We start from the raw sequence: 16,963 nt of genomic DNA, 5'->3' as shown, positions 1-16,963 counted from the left end.
AAATTGGGAGGGAAGATTCGAAGCTTGAGAAGAGGAAGAAGTGCTCTCCAACTTAGCTTTGATTGCGGTGACCTCCTTTCCTAAGTTTGTCATTTGGGAGGAAAGGTTATTGATTGCATTTAGATGGTCCACCGAGTACAATGAAGATTGCTTGCTTGAAGAGTCCCTCTCCCCATCTTGCCAATCCCTATAATATGTCACCACGTCCTCAATGATGTCCACAACTTCTTCTTCGGTTGTGTTCATGATAGGGCCCCCGGCCCCTCCATCAAGGCATGACTAGCCTTGGGGACTTAAACCACCATAGAAGATTTGGATCACTTGGTATGTGGGGATTCCGTGGTGAGGGCACTCCCTTTGATACTCTTTGAATCTCTCCCATGCTTCGTAAAGGCTTTCAGTCGGCCTTTGCTTGAACCCTTGAATCAAGGCTCTTGCCTCCGCCGTCTTCTTTTGGGGATAGAAACGGGACAAGAAAGCCTTAGTAACATCGTCCCAAGTTCTCAAGGAGTTGGGCTTCACCTCTTTGTCTAGCCACTCCAAATATTTTCCTATTAGAGAGAAAGGGAACAACTTGAGGCGGATGAATTCTTGAGAGACCCCATTGACTTTGATGGTGTTGCAATATTTTTCAAATTCTTTTAGATGGTTCAATAGGCTCTCATTCTTAGCCCCACTATATTGCCTTCTCTCAATCAAGATGATCATTGCCGGCCGGATTTCGAAGTCATTTGCCGGAGTAGTAGGTGGAGCTATTCCGCTCTCAAACCTATATGCCCCGGGCACTCCAAGCTCCTTCAAGGTTATTCTAGGATTTTCACCCATTCCTTGCTCTTCTTGAATTTCTTCTTCACTTGAAGAGCTATAAGCCAAGGATCTATTATCCACTCTTCTTCTTGAAAGAGTCCTCTCAATTTCCGGATCAAGGGGAACAAGGGGACGATCACGGGTTCTATGCATGCAAAACTCAAACAAAAATATTAGTAGCACGGCTACAAGTGTAGCCTAAAGAAACAAAATCTTTTTCTATTTTGCAAATGAAATGAAATAGACTCAACAACAACAGCACTCAAGCACCATTCCCCGGCAACGGCGCCATTTTGATGGGAAGGAGAACGGTAGGTCGTTGGGCTACCACCCCACCCTATCAAACAAAATTTGTAACTTAACAAACCCCTATTTAGCGTAGTGGTAAGTCAAGGTCGAACCCAAGGGAATGGAGATCAAATGCACGATGCCTAAATCAAGCTATTTCGAAGTCAAGAAGGGGTTTAAGGTAGAACTAAGGCTAAACTAGGTGATGCAAAAGCTTATATGAAATCAATCTAAGACACTAGGGCAATGGATCCACATGCAATCGTAATGGAAATGGTAATTTGGGAGGTTAAACCGACTAAGTCAAGTGATATGAAGGAAGATCATCATGTATCCAAAAGAGCATACTAAGATGGTTCACCTAGAGGTCTAACTAGCGTCAACTACGCTAAACACTACCTAGGGAACGTCACAAAGCACCTCAATCGTGAAATTGCAAGTTTACTAATCAATGGTCCGTATCATAGCAAGCTTACAATGCAATCTAGTGTATTAATCAAAGATGGCCAAACCTCAATTAATCACACACATGCACATGAAATATCAACCAAATTTAATCATATCATCAACTCCATCAATTATCCCCAAATTACACTAATCCATCATTCATACATGCTTCACCATTTCCCTAGCTAGGAAACTACTCACTAGCCATAGGAATTAAGATCAAAACTACAACAATCATCAATTTCATCATCAACATAATTGAAATCAAAGATTAAACCAACAATCAATCAAAATCAATCAAAATTCAATCAATAACCAAATCAATCATCAATAACATGGAAAAACTAAAGAAATCAACTAAAATCAAACTTGTATTGAAATCAAGAAGAAGATCCTTACAAAACTTTGATCTAAAGATCAAATACAATGAGGAATCCTTGAGCAATCACCAAAAATCATGAGTTTCTCTCTCTAAGTTCTTGAGTTTCTCTCTCTAAAATTCTCCCAAAAACTAACTATCCAATTCAATCTAAAAACTAACTCCCTAAAAATAGGTAGAAATAACTATATATACAAAGAGGAGGTCGGTAATGACGCCCAAAAATAGGCCCTCGTAAGTGCGGGCGCTCGGAGGAGAGAGAATGGCGCGCACGGGACACACCCAGACTGGTGCGCCCGCACGCACCTGGTGTGCGGCCGCACACGACCAATGTGCGGCCGCACACGACCAATGTGCGGCCGCACACTCCCTTGGTGCGCCTGCACCTGGCTGGGTCTTTCCCCCTTCTTTTCTTCGTCCTAGCTCAAGTGGTGCACACATCCAGGATGATGATGATGGAGGACAAAGTAGGCAGGAACTTTCTTGAATTTCTTGAAGAGTATAAGCCATGAGGGAGGCATAAACAAAGCCTTGAAGCTTGCCCCTTGGATCCACCTTTGACTTGGAACTTCTTGCACCTTCTTTAGGCATAAAAGCAATGAAAACTCGTAGAGAGGAAGCTCGGGAATTCTTGGACAATCAATTACCACCTACAAACAAATGATAAAAAGCAAGTAAAAGAGAAAAATAACAAGTAAACTAGAAAAAGGCATGAAATAGAGAAACTAACTACAAAAAGCATAAAATGAAGAAAACAAGAATAAAACTAAGGAAAACTAAAGAAAAGAGAGATAAAATGTCACTCATCACTATTCTTTTTGAATTAGCAAGTTTGATAGAGGTTACTTCCTTAACTGAAAACTCACCTTGTTCTCGGTTACATGTGGAAGCAAAAATATATCTTTATGATGAGTGACATTTTTGGCACTCATTTGGTTCCTTTTTGGATGATTTTTATTTCATTTTATCTCTCTTTTCTTTAGTTTTCCTTAGTTTTATTCTTGTTTTCTTCATTTTATGCTTTTTGTAGTTAGTTTCTCTATTTCATGCTTTTTTCTAGTTTACTTGTTTTTTTTCTCTTTTACTTGCTTTTTATCATTTGTTTGTAGGTGGTAATTGATTGTCCAAGAATTCCCGAGCTTCCTCTCTACGAGTTTTCATTGCTTTTATGCCTAAAGAAGGTGCAAGAAGTTCCAAGTCAAAGGTGGATCCAAGGGGCAAGCTTCAAGGCTTTGTTTATGCCTCCCTCATGGCTTATACTTTTCAAGAAATTCAAGAAAGTTCCTGCCTACTTTGTCCTCCATCATCATCATCCTGGATGTGTGCACCACTTGAGCTAGGACAAAGAGAAGAAGGGGGAAAGACCCAGCCAGGTGCGGGCGCACCAAGGGAGTGTGCGGCCGCACATTGGTCGTGTGCGGCTGCACACCAGGTGCGTGCGGGCGCACCAGTCTGGGTGTGTCTCGTGCGCGCCATTCTCTCTCCTCCGAGCGCCCGCACTTACGAGGGTCTATTTTTGGGCGTCATTACCGACCTCCTCTTTGTATATATAGTTATTTCTACCTATTTTTAGGAAGTTAGTTTTTAGATTGAATTGGATAGTTAGTTTTTGGGAGAATTTTAGAGAGAGAAACTCAAGAACTTTAGAGAGAGAAACTCGTGATTTTTGGTGATTGCTCAAGGATTCCTCATTGTATTTGATCTTTAGATCAAAGTTTTGTAAGGATCTTCTTCTTGATTTCAATACAAGTTTGATTTTAGTTGATTTCATTAGTTTTTCCATGATATTGATGATTGATTTGGTAATTGATTGAATTTTGATTGATTTTGATTGATTGTTGGTTTAATCTTTGATTTCAATTATGTTGATGATGAAATTGATGATTGTTGTAGTTTTGATCTTAATTCCAATGGCTAGTGAGTAGTTTCCTAGCTAGGGAAATGGTGAAGCATGTATGAATGATGGATTAGAGTAATTTGGGGATAATTGATAGAGTTGATGATATGATTAAATTTGGTTGATATTTCATGTGCATGTGTGTGATTAATTGAGGTTTGGCCATCTTTGATTAATACACTAGATTGCATTGTAAGCTTGCTATGATACGGACCATTGATTAGTAAACTTGCAATTTCACGATTGAGGTGCTTTGTGACGTTCCCTAGGTAGTGTTTAGCGTAGTTGACGCTAGTTAGACCTCTAGGTGAACCATCTTAGTATGCTCTTTTGGATACATGATGATCTTCCTTCATATCACTTGACTTAGTCGGTTTAACCTCCCAAATTACCGTTTCCATTATGATTGCATGTGGATCCATCGCCCTAGTGTCTTAGATTGATTTCATATAAGTTTTGCATTACCTAGTTTAGCCTTATTTCTACCTCAAACCCCTTCTTGACTTCGAAATTGCTTGATTTAGGCATCGTGCATTTGATCCCCATTCCCTTGGGTTCGACCTTGACTTACCACTATGCTAAATAGGGGTTAGTTAAGTTACAAATTTTGTTTGATAGGGTGGGGTGGTAGCCCAACGACCTACCGTTCTCCTTCCCATCAAAATGGCGCCGTTGCCGGGGAATGGTGCTTGAGTGCATGTTGTTGTTGAGTCTATTTCATTTTGATAAAATACAAAAAGATTTTGTTTCTTTAGGCTACACTTGTAGCCGTGCTACTAATATTTTGTTAGAGTTTTGCATGCATAGAACCCGTGATCGTCCCCTTGTTCCCCTTGATCCGGAAATTGAGAGGACTCTTTCAAGAAGAAGAGTGGATAATAGATCCTTGGCTTATAGCTCTTCAAGTGAAGAAGAAATTCAAGAAGAGCAAGGAATGGGTGAAAATCCTAGAATAGCCTTGAAGGAGCTTGGAGTGCCCGGGGCATATAGGTTTGAGAGTGGAATAGCTCCACCTACTACCCCGGCAAATGACTTCGAAATCCGGCCGGCAATGATCACCTTGATTGAGAGAAGGCAATATAGTGGGGCTAAGAATGAGAGCCCATTGAACCATTTAAAAGAATTTGAAAAATATTGCAACACCATCAAAGTCAATGGGGTTTCTCAAGAATTCATCCGCCTCAAGTTGTTCCCTTTCTCTCTAATAGGAAGATCTTTGGAGTGGCTAGACAAAGAGGTGAAGCCCAACTCCTTGAGAACTTGGGACGATGTTACTAAGGCTTTCTTGTCCCGTTTCTATCCCCAAAAGAAGACGGCGGAGGCAAGAGCCTTGATTCAAGGGTTCAAGCAAAGGCCGAGTGAAAGCCTTTACGAAGCATGGGAGAGATTCAAAGAGTATCAAAGGGAGTGCCCTCACCACGGAATCCCCACATACCAAGTGATCCAAATCTTCTATGGCGGTTTAAGTCCCCAAGGCAAGTCATGCCTTGATGGAGGGGCCGGGGGCCCTATCATGAAAAAAACCGAAGAAGAAGTTGTGGACATCATTGAGGACGTGGTGACATATTATAAGGATTGGCAAGATGGGGAGAGGGACTCTTCAAGCAAGCAATCTTCATTATACTCGGTGGACCATCTCAATGCAATCAACAACCTTTCCTCCCAAATGACAAACTTAGGAAAGGAGGTCACCGCAATCAAAGCTAAGTTGGAGAGCACTTCTTCCTCTTCTCAAGCTTCGAATCTTCCCTCCCAATTTAAGGGGAGAGGTACTCCTTCTAACTCTCAACCCCCTCCCTCTTCACATAATATGCCTTTGGGTTTCTTGTTTTGTGATGCATGTGGATCGTATGATCATGACTCTAGTGCTTGTCCTAATGAATGTGTTGATGAATTTGACAACAATGAGTGTGAACATGTTAATTTTGTGTCAAACAACAATGTTCAAAGGTTTGATAATCAAAAAGGCCAATGGAATAGGAATTACCAAAACCAAGGCAATATTGACAACTATAATCATAATGGTGGTTATAGGAACCAAGGGAATCAAGGTTCTCGTGGTAACCATAACCAAGGTTATAGTAGCCAAAATCAAAGCCAAAATTATGGTAATCAAAATCATAATTATGGTAATCAAAACCAAGGTTATGTAAATCATAACCAAGGTAATGGAAACCATAATCATGGTGGTGGTAACCATAATCAAGGTTATGGTTCAAATCAAAATAGGAGTAATTGGAACAATCAAGGAAGGGGAAATTTTCAAAACAACGCTCAAAGAGGTCCCCCACCCGGTTTTGTTCCAAAGACTCAAGGTGAAAATTCCTATTCACAACCTTCTTCTCCTAGGACTACTTTGGAAGAGTTGATTGATAATCAAACCAAGATCATTAACGCCTATATGGCGGTTAGTGATAAGAAATTCAATGAGATGATGACCCACAATAAGATGCTTGAGACTCAAATTACCCAATTAGCAAGCACTATAAAGGATTTTGCTAGTCCTTCATCTTTGCCTTCCCAAGGTGTTGAACCAAAGAAACCCGTGTACTCTATTGCCACAAGTGGTGGAAATGATTTTGATGAGGGAGTTTCTTGTTCAAAAGAGGGAAGAGATGAGAGTGGTGCTAAGGAGAATGAAGTGGAAAGGGTTGAGTCTAAGGAAATCTATTGTGAGGTTGACAAAAGAGAAGAGTGTGTTGTTGAAAAGATGAGTGAGGTAGAGAGATTTCCCGATCTACCATATCCCCAAAAATATTTGAGATTCAAAATGGATGAGCAATTTGGGAAGTTCCTTGAAGTTCTTAAGGATGTTCATGATTCTACACCCTCTACCGAGCCAATTCCCGACATGCCTAAGTACTCCAAGTTTCTTAAGGAGATCTTAGAGGAGAAGGAAGATTTTGATGAGGGTAGTTCGGTGGAAGGAGGGGAGTGTTTTAGTGCTCTTATCCATGGTGAACTTCCGAAGAAGATGGAAGATCCGGGGAATTTTTCAATCCCTTGTCAAATTAAGAAAATGGTTTTTGAGAATGCTTTGTGTGATTTAGGGGCTAGTGTGAGTATTATGCCCTATTCGGTCTTCAAAAGGCTTGATTTAGGTGAGCTTCAACCATCTAAAATAACACTTCAATTGGCCGATCGTTCTATTAAGCTTCCTAAGGGAAGAATTGATGATGTTCCTTTAAGGATTGGAGAGTTTGTCTTTCCCGTGGATTTTGTTGTTTTAGAGATTGAGGAGGATGAACATATTCCAATCATTTTAGGGAGGCCTTTCTTAGCTACCTTGGGAGCTTTAATAGATGTCAAAGGAGGTCAAATCACTTTGAGGTGTGGGAAATTAGAAGAGAGTTTTAAGTTGAAACCAATGCATGAGTCTTTATCTTGTGTGAAAGATATCGCATGTGCTAGTCTTTCTCGTTCCATTGATGGTATGTGCATGATTGATTCTTCTACTAACAATGTTTTTGAGATTGTTGATGATGTTTGTGCAAGTATTAATGATGTTAGTGAAGAGGAATTTGTGATTCAAAAGCCAAGGGATGAGAAAGAAATTGAGTTTCCAAATTGGTTCAAGCTTAATTCTCATGATGAAGAGAAAGCTTCCATGACTAAGGATGTTGAAGTCAAGCCGAAGAAAAAGGCCCGTGACTCGAAGAAAGCAAGGAAAAGGAAGAAGTTGAGAAATGAAAAAGAAGAATTTGAAAAGAATTTTGTGAAAGTTTCATTAAGCAACGATGAGAAGTTGCTCAAGGTTGAAGAAGATTTTGCTCTATCAACCACCTTGAAGAAGGTGGTGTTCTTTGATCCTCCATGATTAGGAGGAAGGGTCGAGCTTAGGACCTTAAGCAAGCGCTTCCCGGGAGGCAACCCGGAGTTTCTAACCTTTCTCTTTGATTTTTGAATTTTCTCATTTTTTGTTTCTTTTATTACTTTGTCTTTTCTTTTACTTTTCTACTTATTAGGATTTTCAAGATGTTCTTTTGCGGGATTGGAATTCAACAAATATGCATGATGGATAGAAGGTGTTCATGGCACAAATCATATTTTGTTCGATTCTAGTCGAAATTTGAGGTAAAAGGGTAAGAATTTTAGAGAGGTAAGATAGGAAATTCATATTTTGAAAGTTGGAGGAAATTGATACTTAGTGAATTTTTGTGGTGTGCACATGAATTTTATACTTTGAGGGCTTTGAAAATGATTTTAGCTACTGCCTATGTTGTTCCTCATCACCATCATGATTCATGTGCGCACCAAAATAGGCAGTAAGTATCAATTTTTCGAGAAAAAAGAAAGAAGGGAGACGCACAGGGGTGTGCGGCCGCACACGAGGCTGGTGCGGGCGCAAAGCTTGCTGGTGCGGGCGCACAGCTCGCGTGTGCGGGCGCACACCAGTTTTATGCGGCCGTACGTTGCTGAACGTGCACTATAACCTTCTTCCTCTTCTTTCCTCACTTCATTTCAACATTTCCTTCATCTTCAACCTCACGGCTTCCCCTTTCAAAACCCCTCTTGTGCGCACCTCTTCCTCCCTTATTCACCATCAAAAATCACTCAAATCCTCACTAAAATCACTCCATTCTCACTCAAAATCATTTACAAACCTTATTACACTACAAATTCCTTACAAATTGACCCAAATTTCATTCACTCTCTCTCCTACTCTTGGTGGCCGAAAATTAGGGCTTTTGTTAGGAGTTCAAATTGCTTGCTCAAAATTGGTTAATCTTGCTTCTTTTATGGTATAATCACTAATCCTTGCTTTAATTTTGCCGTTTATATCATAAATTTGCATGAATTACAAATTTGTATGAGCATGAATAGTGTAGTATTGATTTTGTGATTTTTGATGCTTGATCTTGATTTTGGTTGTGATTTGGTGATGTTTGTTGATTGATTTTGCATAACATTGTGTTGTTTGTTGATTTTGTAGTGATTCTCATCATTTTTGGTTGAATTCTTGTGAGTTGAATTTTTGGAACATTGGTAGTATATGGTGATTTTGGTATTGGTCATGTTGTTGCTCTTGGATTGTTGAAAAGGAGTTTTTCTTGGATCATTGGTATTGTTGATTGGTTTGGAATTGGTTTGATTGAAAAGAATTGTGAAATTGGAGTTTGGTGATTTTGGTAGTAAGTGGTGAATTTGGGTGTGGTGTTCTTGGTTCATTGGTTTTGCTACTTGTTGGTTGTTGGTGATCTTCTTAGCCTCTCAAAATGTCTAAATACCTCAAGAAACTCACCAAAAAGCGGAAAACCGATGTTAGCATCGATGAGCCTCCTCGCCCAAGTACCTCCTCTAGGCCTAGTACATCTTCTAGGCCTAGTACTTCCAACCCTTCCTCCACTCAAACACGACCTCCAACCTCTCTTCCCAAAAAGAAAAATTTCACCGATAAACAAAAGACCTTTTACCAAAATCTGAAAGATGAAAGAACCCTAAAACAAACCCGCCACTACTTCCAACCCGATATGCTGAAGTTGGGTATTGATAATGATGTGCGGTCGTTTCTTTTAAATCTCAGATTGGGTTCTTTCATCACCGATGCCTACCGCACCTATAAGGAGCCTACTTTGGAGTTCTTGGCTACCTTAGAGCTTGTACCCGTAGGAGGGGTATATAGGGTGCGTTTCCAGTTGTTCAACCACATCTTTGACCAATCTTTGGAAGAGTTCAACGCCGCTTTGGATTTTGATCCCCATGGGGATATTGTCAACGTTGAACACTTCATCTTCCCGGAGTATGATCAAAACTCATGGTGGGAAGACATCTCTGGTGGTAATGAGTTTATCACCAACAGGGATAAGATCTCAGACGTGTACTAACCTTGCCTTAGGGTTGTACACCGACTTTTGGGCTATGTTTTGTTCCCCAAGCAAGAAATGGGGAAGTTGAGTAAATTGGAGCTCAAGGTCCTTTGGTTGTCTACTCGCCCGGAGTATGTGGGCCGGTTGAACTTGGGTTATATCTTTGCCCAATATTGCTTGGAACTTCGCAAAAGGAGGTCGGGAGAGATCCCATGTGGGGGTATGGTAACTAGGCTTTTGACTCGCCTTCGCCTCAATGATTATCTCCCATTTTGTAAGGAGATCGGGGATGCAGCTTCTATCTACCTCGATATGCAACAATTGGGTCAAATCCAATTTATCTCCAAGGGCTTTAGTGAAGGGAGATATGAGTGGCTTAGGGGCAACGAGCATTGGTGCTACTTGCCTAACCCTAGCTTGACTTCTTTGGCTAGGATTGCCGACAATGTGTGGCATGTTCCCAAGTCCTTCCGGCATCCCAACTTTGACTCCGAGGAGGATGAAGAAGAAGATGATGAAGAAGAACAACAAGATCAAGAACAACAACATCAACAACAACAACATTATTCCCCACAACAACAAGCTCCTCATGAGCAAGAGCAAGAGCAAGAGCAAGGGCAACATGCTTTCGCCAATGCAGATTTGAGGGCTCTTAGTGAGCAAATGAGTGGATTAAAAATCCACGTTGATGGCATGTATGATCAAGACTTTGGGGCCCTCTATGACCAAATAAGAGGTATTCAAGAGATGCAGCAAGGTATGTTTATACAACAACAACAAATCTATGAGGCGGAAGTTAACCGTGGGAGCATTACTCCCCCGGTTAACTATCTGTACTTCCCGCCCCAACAAGGTCCTCTACCTTCGTTTGGGCATCCTTATTGGTCGAGCGTCACTATTACCCGGACGAGCATGGTAACTATGATTACAAGGCTCCGGGTGGTAGTGACTATAGGGGGGATCCTAACTACCCCCATGTCCATCCCAACCACCCCTTTGAACTCACTTTGCCCGATAACTTCACCCCTCTTGCTCCGTGGCAACAAGATCTTTTCAAGGGGCATTATGGGTGGCCCGAGGGGTACACCGGAGGATGGGAGCCTTACCCTCATCCCTTCGATGACCCCGAGCGCAACAGAGACCCCGATGGGGCCGGGCCAAGTGGGAGTGGTGGTGGTGATGGTAGTAGTTATTAGTTCCCTTTAGCTTCTCATGCTTTCTACCTACATCCCTTATATTTTTGGTACTTGCTTTGTTTTAATCGGGATGTTGAGATGTATTTCCTATCTAGCTTGGGGGAACTAATAACTTGCTCGGTGACCATGTTGTTGTTGTGTACATATCTTAGTTGCTTGCATGTTTATTTTCATTCCTCTTTTTGGTTTCCTCATTTTCTTGATCTCTAGGCTACTTTCCTTGTAGCTAGCTTGTTTGCCCGATTTGCTTGGATGTTTGTTGTTTGTGGCGATGTTTTGCTTGGCATGTTGTTGTTGATGATCCCTTATATCCAAATCCCTCAATCCAAATCCCTTAAATCCAAATCTTGTAGTTTAGAGTAGTTCTTTAGTTAGTCTAGACTTTAATTCTTTTATTCTTTCTATTCTTCGGTTAGTTTAGCTTTTCTTTCCTTAAGTTGTATATACCTCTTGCTTAGTTTATTTTCCTTTTATTTGTTGTTCTCTTTTATTTTTTTTGAAGTTACTAACCATTTTCTTTGTTCATAGTTTCTTTTATTTCTTTTTCTCACTTGGTTCCTTGAAGAGCTTATGGATATGGCATGCTATGTGGTGGTTTCTAATCGCCTTACTTATTTTTGCTAAGCTTGGAATCCCGGTGAGACCTTTCTTATTTTCTCTTTATTTTCCTTGGTTGCATAGGATAGGATTAGTTTAGGAGAAGTTGAATGGTTCGAGGATGGATGCTTGTTAACACGTAATGTGTTTGGGATCGGTGACTTTGTTGTCTATCGATCACTTGTTTGTCGATTGGGAATTTTATGTGTTTAACATGCTTTCTAGTCCTTTGCATGCTTTTCTCCTATGTTTTCCTTTTCTATGTCTCCGTTCCTTTTCTTTTACTCCCTTTTATTTTACCTTTTTCTCTTACTTTCCTTTATTTTTCTTTTTATTTTTGATGTGATTTTGAGGCATTGTTTTTCATTTCTTTTCTTATGAGATGAACCTTGTACATTGGACTTGTCTTTTGCATGACTTTCTTCCTAGGTTGTAAAGGTATGCACGGTTTGAGATTATGTTCGGTTGATTCTAGGGTAGTTGGTTTGAACTAGGAGGATCATGAAGCCGGATTCTACTTGTTTGTGGTATGTTGGTAGTTGCTTCCTATAGTTGATTTGGCACCATTAGTGAGTTTTTGCCACAACCTTGTGATGTTACTTGTTTTTCTAGCCTTCAACATTCCTTGTATGAGCGGCGTGGATCCTTGACTATGCAAACCTAATCTAATAAAGCTTGATTTATGATTCTCAAACGCGAGACCGAACTATCTAGGAAGGACAAAGGCACATTTTTCGGGGTGGTATTTTTCATTTTTGCTTTATTTTGTTATTATCTTTATTTTTGGGTTTACATTTGCCTTCTTGCAACCATTTTAGCCTTATCCCTTCTTTTCAAGCCACATCTTTAGTTATTTGACCTTTTGTTTCATTTTCTACTTTTCTTGATTTTTGTGAAGCAATATGATCATTTGAGATGAAGTTTGTGGTGGTTAAGTTGGAATTTTGGTTTTTATGAAAGCAAGTTTGTGATTTCATCCTTTTTGTGAATAATGGCAAATATATTTGGAAGAGCCGTCCTACTTCTCAAAAGGCATGGACTAATAATTTGCATTTAGGAAAAGCCGTCCGAATTTAGCAAAAGGCAAGGACTTTGCAATTACAATATAAAAACATATAAAAAAATGAAAAGTGAAAAATTCAAAAATATTTTGATGTATTCTTTTCTCCTACTAAGCATTGAGGACAATGCTCCATTTTAGCTTGGGGGAGAAGCGTGTACGCTTTTTGTATATATTTTTGTGAGTATAGCTTCAAGTAAGCTTGGGGGTGTTGTTTTTGTTTGGTAATTTCTTAATTGTGGTGTTAAGGATTGATCACCCTTTTGCTTCACTTTTTAGGAATATCACCAAATTTTTAAATTTTAGCCTACCTTCACCCTTTATGCCTTACGTTACAACCTTGGGGAAAGACCTTTCGACCTAGATAGTTGAGTTACTATTCGGGGGAGGGCATCATGGGTCATTGCCTAAGGAAAGGGGATGCATAGTCAAGATGTCGAGTAGCCTAAAAATATTTCTTTTCCGGTTCCTTCGAGGAATCATTGGGACACTCACTAAAGGGAGAATTGAGACTAGTGGGAAGAACGCGGTAAGATTGTTTGGGATGAAAGTGAATTGTGATAACTAGTTCCTATGCCTAGCATACCCTATGTTTCAATCAACCTTGGATATATTGAAACGTGCATACCTTAACTACTTGAGAAAGATTGTCATTCACTTGCATTATAGTCTTTATGTTGATTCATTTCGTAAAGGTTTGTTTTTCTTTCTTTTTCTTCTATGGTTTGCCTCATTGATGTTTGGTGGAGAGTTATGGGTCAAACTCTTAGGATACCCTTACGAGACCTCACTCGTCCTCATAGGCGACTTTGGGGTTTAAAGGGCTTGTTGTAGCTAAAAACAACCGTGATTCCTACGACAATGAGTTTTAGTGTATATTCTTATCTTGAGTCTTTCTTTTTCGTTTTCAATAAAATTTTCATCCCCTCTCTTTCTTGCTTTGTTTTGCTCGAGGACGAGCAAAAGTTTAGCTTGGGGGAATTTGATGAGTGACATTTTTGGCACTCATTTGGTTCCTTTTTGGATGATTTTTATTTCATTTTATCTCTCTTTTCTTTAGTTTTCCTTAGTTTTATTCTTGTTTTCTTCATTTTATGCTTTTTGTAGTTAGTTTCTCTATTTCATGCTTTTTTCTAGTTTACTTGTTATTTTTCTCTTTTACTTGCTTTTTATCATTTGTTTGTAGGTGGTAATTGATTGTCCAAGAATTCCCGAGCTTCCTCTCTACGAGTTTTCATTGCTTTTATGCCTAAAGAAGGTGCAAGAAGTTCCAAGTCAAAGGTGGATCCAAGGGGCAAGCTTCAAGGCTTTGTTTATGCCTCCCTCATGGCTTATACTTTTCAAGAAATTCAAGAAAGTTCCTGCCTACTTTGTCCTCCATCATCATCATCCTGGATGTGTGCACCACTTGAGCTAGGACGAAGAGAAGAAGGGGGAAAGACCCAAGCCAGGTGCGGGCGCACCAAGGGAGTGTGCGGCCGCACATTGGTCGTGTGCGGCCGCACACCATGTGCGTGCGGGCGCACCAGTCTGGGTGTGTCCCGTGCGCGCCATTCTCTCTCCTCCGAGCGCCCGCACTTACGAGGGTCTATTTTTGGGCGTCATTACCGACCTCCTCTTTGTATATATAGTTATTTCTACCTATTTTTAGGAAGTTAGTTTTTAGATTGAATTGGATAGTTAGTTTTTGGGAGAATTTTAGAGAGAGAAACTCGTGATTTTTGGTGATTGCTCAAGGATTCCTCATTGTATTTGATCTTTAGATCAAAGTTTTGTAAGGATCTTCTTCTTGATTTCAATACAAGTTTGATTTTAGTTGATTTCATTAGTTTTTCCATGATATTGATGATTGATTTGGTAATTGATTGAATTTTGATTGATTTTGATTGATTGTTGGTTTAATCTTTGATTTCAATTATGTTGATGATGAAATTGATGATTGTTGTAGTTTTGATCTTAATTCCTATGGCTAGTGAGTAGTTTCCTAGCTAGGGAAATGGTGAAGCATGTATGAATGATGGATTAGAGTAATTTGGGGATAATTGATAGAGTTGATGATATGATTAAATTTGGTTGATATTTCATGTGCATGTGTGTGATTAATTGAGGTTTGGCCATCTTTGATTAATACACTAGATTGCATTGTAAGCTTGCTATGATACGGACCATTGATTAGTAAACTTGCAATTTCACGATTGAGGTGCTTTGTGACGTTCCCTAGGTAGTGTTTAGCGTAGTTGACGCTAGTTAGACCTCTAGGTGAACCATCTTAGTATGCTCTTTTGGATACATGATGATCTTCCTTCATATCACTTGACTTAGTCGGTTTAACCTCCCAAATTACCGTTTCCATTATGATTGCATGTGGATCCATCGCCCTAGTGTCTTAGATTGATTTCATATAAGTTTTGCATTACCTAGTTTAGCCTTAGTTCTACCTCAAACCCCTTCTTGACTTCGAAATAGCTTGATTTAGGCATCGTGCATTTGATCCCCATTCCCTTGGGTTCGACCTTGACTTACCACTACGCTAAATAGGGGTTAGTTAAGTTACAAATTTTGTTTGATAGGGTGGGGTGGTAGCCCAACGACCTACCGTTCTCCTTCCCATCACTTTAACATCTTAGGAACTCACTGAAAATCTTTCAACATGTCAACCTTGAACATGCAGCTGCTTTCATTGAAATGATGACAAAGCCATGGAAGCATCTTTGTTGAAATTCTTGTTAATCTTAGTTCGAGCAGCCCTCCAAAACCAATACTTATGACATCTTTTTTTTGCTGCTCACTAAAATCCTTAATCAAATCAATAACTACATTGGGTCTGCAGTGTGTTTTCTTAATTTCTAGATTACCATCATCATCATCATTAACATCAATAACTTCATGTAAATCAAGGTCAGAATTGTCAAGCTTCATTTTCTTCTTTAAATGAGTTTTTCCCTTTTTTCTGTCTTCTTCTAATGAACCATCATAATTCTCATTATGATCTTCTTCTGGTTCATAATTGCTATCTTTAACTTCAGATTTTACCCTTTTCTTTGTTCCTATAATTTGTTAAAACATGTTAACACACTTGAAGACATTTATATTTACTTTATAAGCATTTTTACTAACTTTATTAAAGTTATCAATAAACATCATAGACATATAATAGTAACTAGTTCACTTTATAACAGGTTTTATTTACTTTAGAAAAGTTTCTATTTACTTTATAACAATTTGTACTTACTTTATAATAGTCTCCATTTACTTTATAACAGACTAATACCTTGGTGTAATAGATTCCTTACTACATAAATTTAATACATAACATATGAATTTAATTTTATAAACTTTTATGAACCTTTTGATGCTTTTAGTTCCTTAATCCTTCTCTTTATCAATATTTGCTTTTTTGAAATCCTTTGAAGCTTAGCACCTATTACATTTAGTTTACACAATCAGTTTATAAGTATAGACATATTAAAAAGCTTTTAAAACATATTCATTTACTTTATAAGCTTTTTTATTTACTTTATTACACTAACCATTTACTTTTTATATTCAATAATGTAATAGTATGCATTTTAAGGGCCTGTTCATATTTACTGAATTGAGCTGAACTGAACTGATTGGAGCTGAACTGAACTGAACTGAACTGAACTGATTGGAACTGAACTGAACTGAATTGAGCTGAAATGAATATTTTATGTGAGAGGGAAATTAAGAGCTGAACTGAACTGAACTGATTGGAGCTGAACTGAACTGAACTGAACTGAACTGAACTGAAATTAAGTAAATATGAACAGGCCCTAAATTTGTAACACAGATTTATACAGATAAATGATTTACTTTATAAGTGTTTCTATTTACTTTATAACAGTCTCCATTTACTTTATATTGTATACCTTTAATTGGAGATTGCTTTGTATTTGCAGGAACTTTCTTGGCTGTAGGAGTCTTTTTAGCTGCAAGAGATTTCTTGGTTGCATGAGATTTCTTGGCTGCAATAACTTTTTTACTTGCAGCAGCCTTCTTTGCTGCAGCAATATCCTTTGCTGGATCTGGTTTTGTTGCAGGTTTTTTCTTTGTAGTTTTGGCCATTTAAATCTGTGAGCAATTCAAAACAAATATGAAATGACCATGAATAATGTATAGGGTGATGTAATGAGCAAGGATTAACATCATTTTTGATATACACTTTTAGTCCATTTTTGTCTAATTTTAACAAAGTTCTAACTACTTTTAACAAATTTCTATCTACTTTTAAAAAATTATGCACTCAAAACTATAGAAACTCAAACAACTACTTTTAATTTACTTTTAGTTAATTTCTATCTACTTTTAATATTTTTTATCTACTTTTAGCAAATTTTGAGACTCAAATAGTAGAACAGAAGTACTATAGCAACAATAATGCACTCAAAAATTACTCATAAATTAACCAAAATTATTCTAAATTAGTATGAGCTGAAGTAAAATTCTTAAGTACATAAATATAAA

General features: G+C 38.7%; 2 pseudogenes; one reads left to right on the top strand and one right to left on the bottom strand.

Annotated features, from left to right (window-relative positions):
* The first annotated feature begins 334 nt into the window (after positions 1-334).
* Positions 335-433, top strand: LOC145621740 (small nucleolar RNA R71; annotated as a pseudogene).
* Positions 434-5,144: 4,711 nt separating this feature from the next.
* On the bottom strand, positions 5,145-5,243 carry LOC145621720 (small nucleolar RNA R71; annotated as a pseudogene).
* Positions 5,244-16,963: the final 11,720 nt, after the last annotated feature.

This window comes from Chenopodium album, chromosome 27 (genome assembly GCF_948465745.1).
Source record: "Chenopodium album chromosome 27, dcCheAlbu1.1, whole genome shotgun sequence".
Classification (NCBI taxonomy): Eukaryota; Viridiplantae; Streptophyta; class Magnoliopsida; order Caryophyllales; family Amaranthaceae; genus Chenopodium; species Chenopodium album.
This window is presented reverse-complemented; position numbering and strand designations above follow the sequence as displayed.